Source organism: Rhinoraja longicauda, chromosome 17, assembly GCF_053455715.1.
Source record: "Rhinoraja longicauda isolate Sanriku21f chromosome 17, sRhiLon1.1, whole genome shotgun sequence".
NCBI classification, from domain to species: domain Eukaryota; kingdom Metazoa; phylum Chordata; class Chondrichthyes; order Rajiformes; family Arhynchobatidae; genus Rhinoraja; species Rhinoraja longicauda.
The window spans coordinates 32,183,615-32,199,215 of record NC_135969.1 but is presented as its reverse complement, the minus strand read 5'-3'; the positions used below and the strand labels follow the sequence as shown (position 1 = coordinate 32,199,215).

General features: G+C 44.7%; 1 protein-coding gene across 3 annotated transcripts in view; it reads right to left on the bottom strand.

Annotated features, from left to right (window-relative positions):
- The window catches only part of LOC144601918 (contactin-4-like), a 1,542,817-nt gene extending 1,530,735 nt beyond the window's left edge, over positions 1–12,082 (bottom strand). For all 3 annotated transcript variants that reach the window (XM_078414484.1, XM_078414490.1, XM_078414489.1), the window contains exon 1: positions 11,941–12,082. The gene's annotated coding sequence lies outside the window, so the exon portion shown is untranslated. The remainder of the gene's footprint in view (positions 1–11,940) is intronic.
- Positions 12,083–15,601: the final 3,519 nt, after the last annotated feature.

The following is a 15,601-nucleotide window of genomic DNA, read 5'->3' as shown; positions in this document are numbered from 1 at the left end:
TTTGTGTGTGTGTGTGTGTGTGTGTGTGTGTGTGTGTGTGTGTGTTAAATGGTTCAATTAATGAACACAAACGCATTTTGATTTGTGCCCGAAGGCAACAAGACAACCGAAATAACATGATTCAATGGAATCCTTCTATTTTTTGTGTCAATGCAAACTTTGCACCTGAAAGTCCCTCTGCACACTAGTTCTGAGCAGTTCCATTTGGATTAGGTTTATTTGAATTCTTGTGGATTCTCAATGGCATTTCCAGACTCACAATATTACTCATCTCCAGTAAAGGCAGGAGACATGGTGGGAAATTGATATCACTGCTGCCATGATACAATATGACAAATAACTCAGCACTGCTGTACAAAAAAATCTTTCAAAATATTGAACAGCATTCCTTGAACCACATCCAGCAATGTGGTTATTGAAATATTAACACCTCCTTTGCTGCCTTTAACAATTTGACGGTATGTTTAAATCCAGAATCGCAAAGAAATGCACTGAGCAAGAGCAATTCCTCTGGGACATGTACATGTTCCTGTCCAAAACATTTAACATTAACCGCCTCACAATCATGGAAAACAGTGGCCGAGGTCAGGAGATTAGTAAAGTATTCCCATTACATTTCTCGTTACTGCATTAAAGATAATAGTTAGTATTCAAATTAACAATGAGGACATTTTATTAAGTAAAAAGCAAGTGTCAGGATCGTATTTCACAAGTTCACAAGTTGTCGGGGTAGGAATAGGTCATTCAGCCCATCGGGTTTACTCCGCCATTCAATCATGGCTGATCTCTGCCTCCCAATCCAATTCTCTTGCATTCTCCCCATAACCCTTGACACCCGTTCTAATCAAGAATTTGTCTATCTCCGACGGCCTCCACAGCCCTCTGTGGAAATGAGTTCCTCTGACTAAAGAGGTGCCTCCTCGCTTCCTTTCTAAAATAGTGCCCTTTAATTCTCAAGCTACAACCTCTGGTCCTAGACTCTCCCACCAGTGGAAACATCCTTTACACATCCACTCTATCTGTGCCAATCATTATTCTGTAACATTATTCTGCAATGAGGTCCCACCTCAACCTTCTAAACTCCAGCGAGTAGAGGTCCAGTGCTGTCAAATGCTCATTATATGCTATCATTTCCCCATAGAAACAGATAGAGACTCTGGAACTTTACACACTGTACAAAGTCAACTACGTTGAGAGCAGGGAGTGACATGAAGCAATCCTTAAAGTAGGGCATCCTTTTTTTTAAAAAGTCTTAACAACCAATGTCACAGGAGATAAGTGTTACCCAGCCATTTCAAAACATCGTTAATGATCTATGAGGGTTGTTTGTTCACTGTTTAACTATAGGCATTAATTAATTGTATTGTATTGTATTGTAATTAATGTTGAACCCTAATGCCTTGAAAGTTAACCAATTTTCATAATCAGTTTTTGAAAATTACAAGTGGTTCTCTCTTATCCCTCCATGGCCCTTAAATGGCCAAAGCTGCTGAAATGGATCCAGCAAAAATTTGCAATAATGAAATTCTATCAAGTAAATGTCGTACAGATGGAACATTTTATTGACTAAGCAAAAAAGTACATTGAAAACAAATGCCAGTTAATGTCCTTCACTGTACTGTTTCAATCCAGTAAACATCTACTCTATTAAGGAGATTAAAACAATCAACAAATCAAATGAAGGCAGTTTATTACCTTGTGGTATTACCTTGATACATTCTGAAAACATCTGGTGATCATTGTGTAAGATGCAAGGGCATTGGAAACAAAAACAATGCAAATAAAGCTAGTTGGCAGGGAAATATGATAAACTGAATCCAAAAGAAAAGCTCCAGATGTCTACTTTCAATTAGTTACTAGGGTTACACCTTGAACTCATCATAACTCATGTTGGGGCGAGATACTTCAATACCCCTAGTTTTTGATTCTATTCTCATTGTCTGGGCAAAAATATTTGCAAAGCACAATGACGTAACACCCACGCAGAATTAGGAGAAAATGTGCATCTCAAGTGATCTGCTCGGACAGAATACAAGCCAGCAGTTAAAATGAAAACTTGCACCCTCTTCCTCAAATACCTTGCTGCCTCCATTATCATGCTTGTATTCTCTTAAATGCACAGACTTCCCACAGCACTGTAGTTCCATGGGTATTGATCATCCCCCAACACTTCAACTAAGTAGCTGTCATCAGCTACATAACTTTCACAAATAAACATCTGTCCATTGTTTGCAGATTTCTTCACAAACAACGCAAATCCTGTCTTCATCCAACATCCACACTTCCAGGTGGAGAAATCTTAAAGAAGGATTCGAGAGGATGCTCCTGTTCAGTCTATAAGGTTCTGAACCAACTTACAATAGCCCGAATCCTGCCTTACAAGGATCAGCTAAAACTCAGAGTTTATCTCATACAAGTGCAAAGTGATGTATTCTGGGAAGTTGAACCAGGCAGGACATACAGGGGGGTGTCATAGAACAGAGTGGCCAGTTGTGCAAGTACACAGTTGCCTGAAAATGATAACAGGTCACAAATGGTGAAGTGCTTCCCTTCATCATACAATATCAATAGTCAATAGTCGTTTATTTGTCACATACACATAAATGTGTAGTGAAATGAAACATTACCCACAGTTCAACAATAAGGCCAATAAGAATAATCAATTAAAATGCAATAACACATACAATCATAAACTAACACAAACAAAAAGAAACATCCATCACAGTGAGTCTCCTCCAGTCCCTCCTCACTGTGATGGAAGTCCAGAATGTCTTTTCTCTTCCCTGCCATTTTCCCCCGCGGTCAGGCTGTTGGAGTTGCCACGTCGGGGCGGTCGTGGCTCCCGACATTGAAGCCCCCACCGGGCGGAGAAAAACCCGCGGCCTATTCCAGGCCGCGCCGGACTTGGAGTTGGCACACCACGTTATAACTGTAGATGGTGGCAAGACTGCAATAGTGTGTGCACGTCTAATCACCAATACTATAGAAAAGATGTGATCACACGAGAGAGGTTGCAGAAATTTTTCACAAAAATTGGTGGGTATGTGGAATGAGCTACCAGAGGGAATGGTCGAGGCAGGTGCAATTACAACATTTAAAAGACATTTGGACAAGTTCATGGGCAGAAACAGGTTTAGAGGAATATATATATGGACTAAACACAGGTAAATTCGACAATCTCAGGAAGACACTTTCATCAGTGTGGACAAGTTGAAGGGCCTATTGCCATGTTACCGGATCGAAGACTGCATTCTGAGGAGAGACTGGATAAATGAGGACAATTTTTTTTGAGCAATTAGAGGCTGAGGGTTAACTTTACAAAGATTTTTAAACTCACGAGTATCATAGATAAAGGTGGATGGTCTATCTTATTCCGAGTTAGGGGAGTCAAAAACAAGAGGGCAAAGGTTTAAGGCAAAGGGGAAAAGATTTAAAGAGGACTTGTAGAGCATGTTTTTTCCACTCCAGAGGCAGGTGCAATTACAACATTTAAAAGACATTTGGACAAGTTCATGGGCAGAAACAGGTTTAGAGGAATATATATATATGGACTAAACACAGGTAAATTCGACAATCTCAGGAAGACACTTTCATCAGTGTGGACAAGTTGAAGGGCCTATTGCCATGCTGTATAACTTTATGACTCTACAACCCCAGACCAAACTCTGGCTGATTTTAACTTTATGTCATAACTGCTCAATAAACCGACTCAGCCTGTGAGTTGGCAGATATCATTTTATTTGAGCATCTTACCCTATAGTTCCATTGGCCAAGAAATGCATTTGTAAAAAGATAGGAAAATGTTACATGGCCTCATATTTCAAACAGACATATCTCCAGTTAGTGCAAATGCATGGTAATATAATCAGACTCTCTGAAACATCTACAGAATATGTAATGCCAACAGTGTCTCCATGAGCCTGTTAAACATTGTATTTAGTTATGCAATCAGGATTCCAAATGCAAATTGTGCTCAAATGTGTGCTTGTTCCCCAAACTGAATCTTTAGTCAAGATTCTGCTAATTTTCATAGCAAATGTAACTTCTGACATTGACCTCTGTAGTCAGGTATATTTTTACAACAATTATATTCTTTTTTTTTCTTTCATGAACAAGCTAGTTACCAATATCTATGAACTGTGGTAACCTGGTGTAGTATTATCATGCAACTGATATTTAGGCCACATGAATAAATTTTAATCAACAACAATCCATCAATTGCATTGAAAAATGTTTAAAAATAATTAATAATGACATATTGTATGGAAATGTTTATTAAGCCCTTTGCTATAGTCAGTTTAAGTTAAAATATTGCATGCAATTGTTTTATGTAGCTTTAGGTATTTGAAAAAAAGTTCAATTTCAATAGACTCCAAGAAATAGCTGCAATCACCCAAGCACCATATTTGTCTAACCTGTACTGGAGATTGGACAACTTGTCAGAAGAGCAAGCAGCATGGACATTGAGATGGATCCTTCTTCAGATGATTCATATTGATTGGAGTCATACCACGTGGCAACAGAGCCTTTGGCACACTGGGTCCATGACATCCTGCACCCATTTACACTATCCTTACACTTAATGGTCAGCGTGAACATGGTGGGCCAATGGGCCAGTTTGCAGGATGACTTGGATAGGTTGGGTGAGTGGGCAGATGTATGGCTGATGCAGTATAATGTAGATAAATGTGAGGGTAGCCACTTTGGCGGCAAGAGCAAGAGGCAGATTATTATCTGAATGGTGTCAGATTCGGAAAAGGCGAGTTGCAACGAGACCTGGGTATCCTTGTACATCAGTCACTGAAAGTAAGCATGCAGGTACAGCAGGCACTGAAGAAAGCAAATGGCATGTTGGCCTTCATAGCGAGGAGATTAGAGTAGAGGAGCAAGGAGGTTTATTGCAGTTGTACAGGGCCCTGGTGAGTATTGTGCAGTTTTGGTCTGCAAATTTGAGGAAATACATTATTGCTATTGAGGGAGTGCATCATAGGTTCATCAGGTTAATTCCCAGGATGGTGGGACTCACATATGATGAAAGAATGGGTTGACTGGGCTTGCATTCACTGGCATTTAGAAGGATGAGAAGGGATCGTATCGAAACAAATACAATTCTTAAGGGATTGGGCAGGCTAGGTGCAGGAAAAAAGTTCCCCATGTTGGAGGAGTCCCAAACGAGGGGTCACAGTTTAAGAATAAAGGGTAGGCCATTTAGGACTGAGATGAGGAAAACCTTTTTCATCCAAAGAGTTGTGAATCTGTGGAATTCTCTACCACAGAAGGAAGTGGAGGCCAATTCACTGGATGTTTTCAAGAGAGAGTTAGATATAGCGCTTCGGGCTAACGGAATCAAGGGATATGGGGGGAAAAGCAGGAACGATGTACTGATTGTGGATGATCAGCCATGTTCATATTGAATGGCAGTGCTGGCTCGAAGGGCCGAATGGCCTACTCCTGCACCTATTTTCTATGTTTCTATGCCATGGGTTTGAAATTGAAGGGTCGGAACGCTGCACTTGATAGCCATCCCACAAGCAGGTTCTGTGCAGTGCATTGCCTTTGGGCAGTGTATAAACATGTTCAGTCACAAAAACATCTTGACTGCCTTCATAGTTGTAAAAGGCTTTTAACTTTTTTTTAAAAATACCTCCTCTGATGGCCAGAGTCATGGGCCATCCCTGGACCACAGATGGGTTCAGAATACCACAGTTAGACCTTCTCATCAGTGAGTCACTGCAAACACCAAGGACCAGCAGCTCCGTTCAAAACCTCCACCTATCAGCCACCATATAAATATATAGAAAAACTCAATTTGTTCTGGATACAGGGGAATTTCAAGCAGAAATGATCTCTTACAGTTTTGACGGATTGCTGCAACACCAGTGCAACGTTACAGAGGCATAACTCCCACTGCATTTGCTACCCAAATCACTTAATTTACATCACAAAATGGACAGCAATCAACCGTGACAGAAATAAAAAAGACAATTCCCATTGTTGAAGTGACTATTTTGCATGAGTAATTCAAATTCATTTTTTAAAGAAACTCCAATAATTTAACTTCCTCCTTAAACTTAGCATTATAACTGCATGTAATTTATAGCCATATAATGAAACTAGCAATGGTATCTCTGATGTTTGACTGAGACATAAATATTGTGGGTGGTAGTTTATTCTGCAGGATAAAGCAGAATGCTTCTAGTTCACCAATTAAATAAGGAGTTTCCAGCTGGTGAGAGGTTAACTAATTGGCTGCTGGAGAAATGGAGCAGATCGAGCAGCACCAGTGGGGAAGAGTTATTGTATCCATTGCATGGTGGTGTAGCGGTAGAGTTGCTGCCTTACAGCGCCATCTGCATGGAGTTTATATGTTCTCCCTTGACCTGCATGGGTTTTCTCCGGGAGCTCCGGTTTCTTCCCACACTCCAAAGGCATACAGATTTGTAGGTTAATTGGCTTCTGTAAATTGTCCCCAGTGTGTGTAGGATAGTGTTGGTGTGCAGGAATCGCTGGTCGACAAGGACTTGGTGAGCCAAAGGGCCTGTTCCCGAGCTGTATCTCTAAATAAACTAAACGGTTTCTCATCAAGACCCTTTACGTGGACTGTTAAATTTCCCTCTCCACCCGTGCTGCCCCCTCCCATATCTTAGCATGCCATATCCCATATCTTAGTTGTAAACACTTGTGTAATTGCCAAGAAAAAAAATTGCATCTATATTTTACGCCCACCCTACCCGCCATTCCCCTGCGGTCTCAATTGATCAAGTTGTTACATTTTAAAAACAATTAACTTAATAAACTTTAATAAATGTGCTCCCCCCCCCCCCCCCGAAGAACCGGCGCCCGCCCCAGCGTGCCCCACGCCTGGCCTTCCTCACGTGGTGCAGCGCAGCGGCAGACGGTCAAACAAGATGGCCGTTGCCGCCGCGCTGCTGCTGCAGGAGAGGTTTCCACCCAACAGGTCCACAGCTCACTCTGACCGACGCGATAGCCGCCCGGGGCCGAGGTGAGTGGCTCCCTCTCCCCTTTCCTCTCACGCCCCGGGGGACATACCCCAGCTGGCAACATGTCTACTGATCGTTAGTTGGGGGAAGGGTTGCCAGGCCCCGCAGGAGAGGCTTGCACCCAACGGGGGTTGCCGCGCCCGCAGGAGGGAGTTTGCACGGAGGGTTGCCGGGCCCGCAGGAGAGATTTGGATCCAACGGGACCACGCCCGTCTAGTAGGCATTAAAACTAAGTTTGAAATCAACTTTAAAATGCTCTGCACCCAACATTTTCAGATGGATTTAAAGAGCAGTCAGAGTCATAAAAGAACCCAGTTAGTCAAGTTAAGTCGAGTTTATTGTCATATGCATAAGTACGGTGAGTAACAGGTTCAATGAAAATCTTGCCTGCAGCAGCATTCAGTCACATAGAACACACAAAAACCATAAATGATACATAAAATTCTGCAAGTGCAGTAAAAAGAAATAAAGCCATGCAAAAAAATACAGTTGTGCAAAAAAAATCATTAGAAAATAAAATTAATCAACTGAACATATTCAACCAGAGCAATAAACCTCATTTCTATATGCTTTCTCCCTTCCATCCATACGTGTTCCCTTCAAATCAGGTTTTACGGTGATCAATGAAATCATCATGTGGTGGCATTGTGATTACATTACCAGATTACTACCTGCAATTCCAGGCCTCTCCTCCACTTTCATGACTTGAAATCCCACCATGAGAGAATGGTGGAAGTTACATTTACAATTTTTAAAAAATTATTCTGGAATCAAGGAACGGTGAACTGAATCTTTACAAAAACACATCCTATTCACAAATATCCATCAGGATGAAATCTGCCACCCTCACTAGACTTATCTAATATCCAATTCCATAAAACTGGTTTAATCTTGACAGTCACCTCAGTTCAATGGGAAATTAGCAATGGCCAATAGTTGCTAACAATATCGGTAATAACAAAAAGCCTCCAGGAATCTGTTCTTCATTGTTTGCTTGTGATAATCTTAAACTAATGTCCTGATTTATTAAACTAATGTCCTGATTTATTATTGATTTATCAAACAGGGGACAATTAGTCCCAATTTGAAAATATCTCCTGAATTCCTTCTAATCTTCATATTCACCTTGTCATTCAATTGAAGTTTCCAAGTTTCCCTTTCACGTCATTAATAAGTCTGTTATAACATGGTATCTAGAAGTATATTCATTATTACAAACCAGGACCTATTTAAATTCACTATCACCTTGCATTGTTATTCAATGTCATTGTGTATAATGTTACTACAAAACATTTGACCAAAGCATTTAATTTGAGATTTTCATTGAATATGGAGATTGCAGATGTTGAAATCTGGAGCACAATACAAACTGCCAGAGGAATTCAGCTGGTCAAGCAGCATCTGTGGAGAGAAGGGAATTGCCAATAGTTTAGGTTAAGACCCTGCATCAAACCTCAACAAGGTCTCAACCCAAAACCTTCACAATTCCTTTCCCTCCAGAAATGCTGCATGACCTGCTGAATTCCTCCAACAGTTTGTTTTGTTTTTTCCAATTAATATGTATTTCCAAGGCTATATTTAGTTCAAAAAAGACATATGAAAACAAGCATTTTTTTTGGCATGCACTGTGCAATCTACATCCAAATGAGTAGTATTTTGAACATGTGTGAAATTATGCTCAAGGATGTTTTCAACTGATAAATTCCATCATCATTCCCACCTTTCCAATTCGTCAGAACTCTTACCTAATATCCTATCTGAGAGTGACTTCTCCATTCAACCAATGGAAAGATCATTTTCATCACCTAACCTCCTAATCCTCACCACAGATTGCAACTCTCTTCATGGCCACCATTTCAGATTGAACTCGACTACACATGTTTCCGCTCTGAGTCAAATTGCTCATTTCATATGCTCTCTACACCAAATATTAACATAATTTGCATCCATTTCTACCTCCTCCACTGATATAGACGCAGGAAACATTTGCTAGATGCAGGAAACATGTTCCCGATGTGGAGGAGTCCGGAACCAGGGGCCACAGTTTAAGAATAAAAGGTAGGCCATTTAGAACTGAAATGAGGAAAAACCTTTTCACACAGAGAGTTGTGAATTTGTGGAATTCTCTGCCTCAGAAGGCAGTGGAGGCCAATTCACTGGATGCATTCAAAAGAGTGTTAGATAGAGCTCTTAGGGCGAGCAGAATCAAGGGGTATGGGGAGAAGGCAGGCACGGGGTACTGATTGTGGATGATCAGCAATAATCACATTGAATGGCGGTTCTGGCTCGAAGGGCCAAATGGCCTACTACTGCACCTATTGTCTATGTATCTATGTATTTGTCTTTGTAACTGCCCCCCCCCCCCCCCCAAGAGAATACTTCATTCCTACTTTGGACCCCTCACCTTGCCTTTCACACCACACCAAAGTGCAATGCTTAGTGCCTTTCAACATTATTCTCTTCCAACATCCCAGTAACATTTTTGTTTGTTCTTTCATATTCTGCCTTGTTGCTCTATTTTTTTTTGTTTTGCTTGATTGTTCTTCAATAAGGTTTGAAGTTCATAGATATTCAAGGTGCAATGTACTTAATACCAGTTGTTCTTTGATTTCTACCCCCCCAAAAAAACTTAAATGGTTGCTGTGGAGTACCTCATCTAGCGGCCACGTTGAAAACTGACAAGACTGAATTGAAATGTTATGCTCCTCCAGAAAACAGTCTACAAGACTCTGGAATCAGGCAGGCCTTCCGTGGGACACGACCCCGCTCATGTATCAGTGTGTATTCACAGTTCCATCGTTAGATGTGAGAAAGGGGGGAGGATCTACAATGAGCAACGGGTGGAGCTTGGACATTTCCCTCGCGTGGAATTGGTAGGCAATTGACAATTTATGTGCCTTCGCCAGACGCGGTCAGGGAGCATTAAGCGTCGAGGTACACACACTGGCTGACACTGCCTCCTTGAACATTGTGGGTTTCCGAAATTAATAAGCAACGATGGAGAGAGCTGCAATAAATAAACAGACCAATTCTGTTGGAGCCGGTGATTGCGACCAGGCTAGAGTGCTCCCTAAGCCCAACGAGCTTACTGACCACGACAGTCTCTACTACAGAAAGTGGAGCCCCTAACGCTCCCAGCCCATTGAACAGAAGTTCAGGGGGGGGGGGGGGTTAAAATCTTATTTCTGCACGGTGTTCTCAGTACAGAAGCGCCCGCCGCTGCACCTTGGCATTTTTCGAAGATCTGTTAGGGCAATAAATTGAGCAGAACAGCACACAATTAGAATGTGCGCACGTCTGATTTACAACGTGTGCCCCGGAGGAATGAATGAAGCATGGTAATGTTGCAAATCATCTTTGTCGGGTCCACAAATGGTCCACAGCGGCCCCGCCAAGTCAAACTTCCAGACTTGTGCGAGTGTACAGAAAGAGAGAGAGAGAGAGAGAGAGAGAGAGAGAGAGAGAGCCGAGGCTAGCAGAAGATGACCAAACAAACGTTCGTGGCACCATTAAATGGGAACATTAATTTCAACACTGTGAATCTCGTGACACTTTGTGAACAGTTACTAAATACAGAGTCGGGCACAATGAAAGCAGGCTCACAAGAGTCTCACAAGAATCAAAGAACAACTGGTATTAGGTACATTGCACCTTGAATATCTACTATGAAAGCAGGCTCCTCACAAGAGTCCGCGGCTCACACTGACATACGCCATTTGGAATGGGGTTTGCAATTGTTCCTGCGAGCAGGTAATATTTTAAACCAAACACACTCACTGACACAGTTGCGGTGCGAGGATGGGGCGACCTCCCTCCCTCTCGGTCAGTGACAAGCGGGATCCCCTCTACAACACACACACACACACTGGGGTCAATTCCTCGCCCATCCACCCACCCAACCACCCTTCCCCTCACACACCAAAAATAACATTGGGGACCCGCGACGACCACGGTAATTTCAAATAGAGACAGCACATCTTGGCCAGAGGAACAGGGGGACTGGTCTTTGGGTACCAGTGCATGAGCACAGTAATCCTTCCACTCACGCCAGCCCGTTTCAACAGATCCTGGTTATGAAACTTTATAACACCAGGGGACATGGGAACACAAACACCCCCCTCCCTCCCTCCCTCCCTCCGACGTCTCACAAGTCAGGATTTAAGCAGCCCCGCTGGGGTTGGGGGCTGGGGGCTGACACAGTTGCGGTGCGGGGATACTGCGACCTCCCTCCCTCTCGGTCAGTGACAAGCGGGATCCCCTCTACAACACACACACACACACTGGGGTCAATTCCTCACCCAGCCAACCCCTCTACAACACACACACACTGGGGTCAATTCCTCGCCCACCCAACCCCTCTACAACACACACACTGTGGTCAATTCCTCACCCACCCAACCCCTCTACAACACACACTGGGGTCAATTCCTCACCCAGCCAACCCCTCCACAACACACACACTGGGGTTAATTCCTCGCCCACCCAACCCCTCTACAACACACACTGGGGTCAATTCCTCACCCACCCAACCCCTCTACAACACACACACTGTGGTCAATTCCTCACCCACCCAACCCCTCTACAACACACACTGGGGTCAATTCCTCACCCACCCAACCCCTCTACAACACACACACTGTGGCCAATTCCTCACCCACCCAACCCCTCTACAACACACACTGGGGTCAATTCCTCGCCCACCCACCCAACCCCTCTACAACACACACTGTGGTCAATTCCTCACCCATCCAACCCCTCTACAACACACACTGGGGTCAATTCCTCGCCCACCCACCCGACCAACCAAGGTTACTTTGCCAAATCACGGTCGTGCATCCGAACAAGTAAACGCCGGCGTCCCACTGTATAAAGGGCTGAGGAGGATGGAGGCAGTGGGTCTGCCAGTGAGCGGGGCTGGACCGTGTTGAGGGTCTCTTACCCGCTTTGCTGGGCTCCAGCTCAATGCGCCGGGAATGTCTCACGGGCTGACGGCGCCGAGTCCAGACAGCATCGCAGGTTGCGCACCGATGCTCCCTCTCAACGCTGAGAGCCCACCTCCACTTTATGGCTTTGGGAGAGAGAGAGAGAGAGAGAGAGAGAGAGAGAGAGAGAGAGAGAGAGAGAGAGAAAACCCTTGTCAAATGGAGCAGCTGTGTGGTTACGCCGTGCGTCAGTGGGTACGTCGCTCGCATCCCCCCCTCCTTCCCTCACTCCCTCCCTCTTATCTCACATCAAAGATATGATGGGGTCTCTTCCTCTCCACCCCCCCCCCCCATCTCTCATCTTCACAACTGCGAATGGTGACGGTGTGACGGTGGGGAACCAAGGTCGGAAACCCAGCGCTTTAACAGAACCTGCGATGGATGGCTTTTGCAGAGGGAAGTGTGAGTGTGTTTGTGAGTGAGTGAGTGTGTGAGTGTGTGAGTGAGTGTGTGAATGAGTGAATGAGTGTGTGAGTGAGTGTGTGAATGTGTGTGAGTGAGTGTGTGTGAGTGAGTGTGTGAGTGAATGAGTGTGTGAGTGAGTGAGTGAGTGTGTGAGTGAGTGAGTGTGTGAATGAGTGTGTGAGTGAGTGAGTGAGTGTGTGAGTGAGTGTGTGAATGAGTGTGTGAATGAGTGTGTGAGTGAGTGAGTGTGTGAGTGTGTGAGTGTGTGAGAGTGTGTGAGTGTGTGTGAGTGAGTGTGTGAGTGAGTGAATGAGTGTGTGAGTGAATGAGTGAGTGTGTGAGTGAGTGTGTGAGTGAATGAGGGAGAGTGAGTGTGTGAGTGAATGTGTGAGTGTGTGTGTGTGAGTGTGTGATTGATTGGTTGATTGTTTGTGTGTTTGTTCAATCCTCTCTCCCACCTTCGGCTCAGGCATCAGTGAGCGCTCCTTATTTACAAGTGCGAACATCAATTCTGACTCCGACCAGTGTTTTGTCCAACAGCGTCGGACACAGACTAGCCCCACCTCGTGAGAAAGGCTCGGGGGGGGGGGGGGGGGGGAGCTGCAACTTGCGGTACACTTCTCTGAAACACCCCCCAGAACCTGTATCCACGCTTTGAAGTTTGTTTGTTTCGGCAAGAACCCAAAATAAAAACGTCCTTCTAATTCTCACTGAGCTGAGCCCTGCACAAACATTGGCCGTCCGCCCACGGGTTTTCAATTGAACCCCATCCACAGTCGACCTCCGTTGCCTGCCTCGGTGTGCACATTTCTATTCAGTTGGATTCGGCGCGACCGCATCGCTAGCTTCGTGCCCAGCTTCCCCCCCCCCGGCGCGAACAAACTTTGAAGTCTTTTCCTTTCATTGCAACAAGATTCGAGAGAGCGTTAGTCTTCCGGAATATCGCCACTGCTGCCGTTTGTAAGAGAACTGGATCTTTCCAGGAGAGGTGTAAATGGCATTGGACAGAGCAGGGTAGATGTTACCGCCCGAGTCCTGTGTGCCACCAAGTCACCTCTACACCCTTGGGCTCCTCTCCTGGTTAAACAACACATGGACTCTCACAAACAAGGTCATAAGTGCTAGGAGGAGAATTAGCCCATTCGGCCCATCAAGTCTCCTCCACCATTCAATCATGGCTGATCTACATATCCCTCCTAACCCCATTCTCCTGCCTTCTCCCCACACCTGTGCCAATCAAGAATCTATCTCTGTCTTCATTAACCTGGCCTCCACGCCCTCTGTGGCAATGAATTACACAGATTCACCACCCTCTGACTAAAGAAATTCCTCCTCATCTCCTTCCTAGAGGAACATCCTTTAATTCTGAGGCTATGGCCTCTAGCCCCAGACTCTCCCACTAGTGGAAACATCCTCTCCACGTCCACTGTAACCACACCTTTCACTGTTCCTTACAATGTACACTTCCTTGCAATGTACCATTTCAAATTGTCCCGTGTCAGAATCTGTATTCACCTAATAAAAATAGTCATATATTCCTTTATCCGTCCCACACCGGGGAAATTTACAGTGTTACAGCAGCAAAGTGGATAGCAAGAGATCATTCATTATAAATAAAAGTAAAGACAAGGATAAATTGTATTCCTTAACTGTTACTGTTGACTCGTCTGCTGGGAGCTGTGCTGGTTGTGCAGTCTCACGGCAGCAGGAAGGAAGGACCTCCTATATCTCTCCTTCACACACTTGGGGTGAAGGAGTTTGTCACTGGAGGAGCTACTCAGTGCAGTGACAGTGTCCTGCATGGGGTGGGAGTCGTTGTCCAGCAGCGATGTTAACTTTGCCATCATCCTCCTCTCTCACCGCCTGCACTGAGTCGAGGGGGCAACCCAGGACAGAGCTGGTCTTCCTGAGATGCTGCTGCTCCAGCAGACCACTCCATAGAAAATGGCTGATGCAACCACCGTGTTGTAGAAGGTGGCTGTAGAGAGTCTTGAAGATACAAATGCAGGTTGGCCCTCCAGTTCAGTCACTGCATCGTCACTGGTGCCATGGTTTCAGGCTGCATCGTCACTGGTGCCATGGTTTAGGCGTGACATTCACCACAGATCCTTTCCCATCCTCACACTGCCAACCCTTCGACCATTTGCATACCCCAGTGGATGTGACAATTCCCGGGTAGATAGAGTGTACGTGAAGATGATGCTTCCAGTAGTGCGAGAGTCTAAGACCAGAGAGCACAGCGTCAGAATAAAGGGAGGCACCTTCCGAATGGAGATGAGGAGGAATTTCTTTAACCAGAGGGTGGTGATTCTGTGGAATTAATTGCAACCGAGAGCAGTGGAGGCGGAATCATTGGGTATTTTTAAAGCGGAGATTCAAAGGTTCTTAACCCTAACCCAAATGCATGAAACTTCACCCATTCCTTCTTTCCAGAGATGCTGCCCGTCCCGCTGTGTAACGCCAGTATTTTGCGTCTATCTTTGGTGCAAACCAGCATCTGCAGTTCCTTCCTACACAGTGATAGGTTCTTGATTAGTAAGGGCATCAAAGGTTATGGGGGAAAGGGTGGGAAAATGGGGATGAGAGGAAATAATAGAATAGCCATGAGCGAATGGCAGAGCAGACCAGGCCGAATGGTCTGCTTCTTGCTCCTATGTCTTATAGTTTTATGGTAGAGTTAAGGCTGATGGCCTGGCCAATGTTTAGTGGCTCATCATCGTTTAAGGGCTCATCATGCATGGTGGCTTTGTTCGAGTTGCTGCCTTCCAAGCGCCGGAGACCTGGGTTCGATTTGACCACGGGTGCTGTCTATATAGAGTTTGTACGTTCCCCCCGTGACCTGCATGGGTTTTCTCCGAGATCTTCAGTTTCCTCCCATACTCCAGGTTTGTGGGTTAATTGGCTTGGTATAAATGTAAACTGTCCCTAATGTGTGTAGGATAGTGTTAATGTGTGGGTTGGCATGGAGTAGGTGGAACAAAGGGCCTGTTTCCGTGCTGTATCTCGAAACTAAACTAAACACAGCTTCCAAGCAATGCACTGTGACCCATTAAAAGTCAATGCCAGGAAATTAATTCGAAGGATGAGCTCAGCGACGGACTGTTGTGCGCCATCTGATCCCACATCTCACCATGTTTTTACCCCTTAGGAAGTAGATGAGGAGAAATTTCTTTAGTCAGGGGGTGGTGAATCTGTGGAATTCTTTGCCACAGA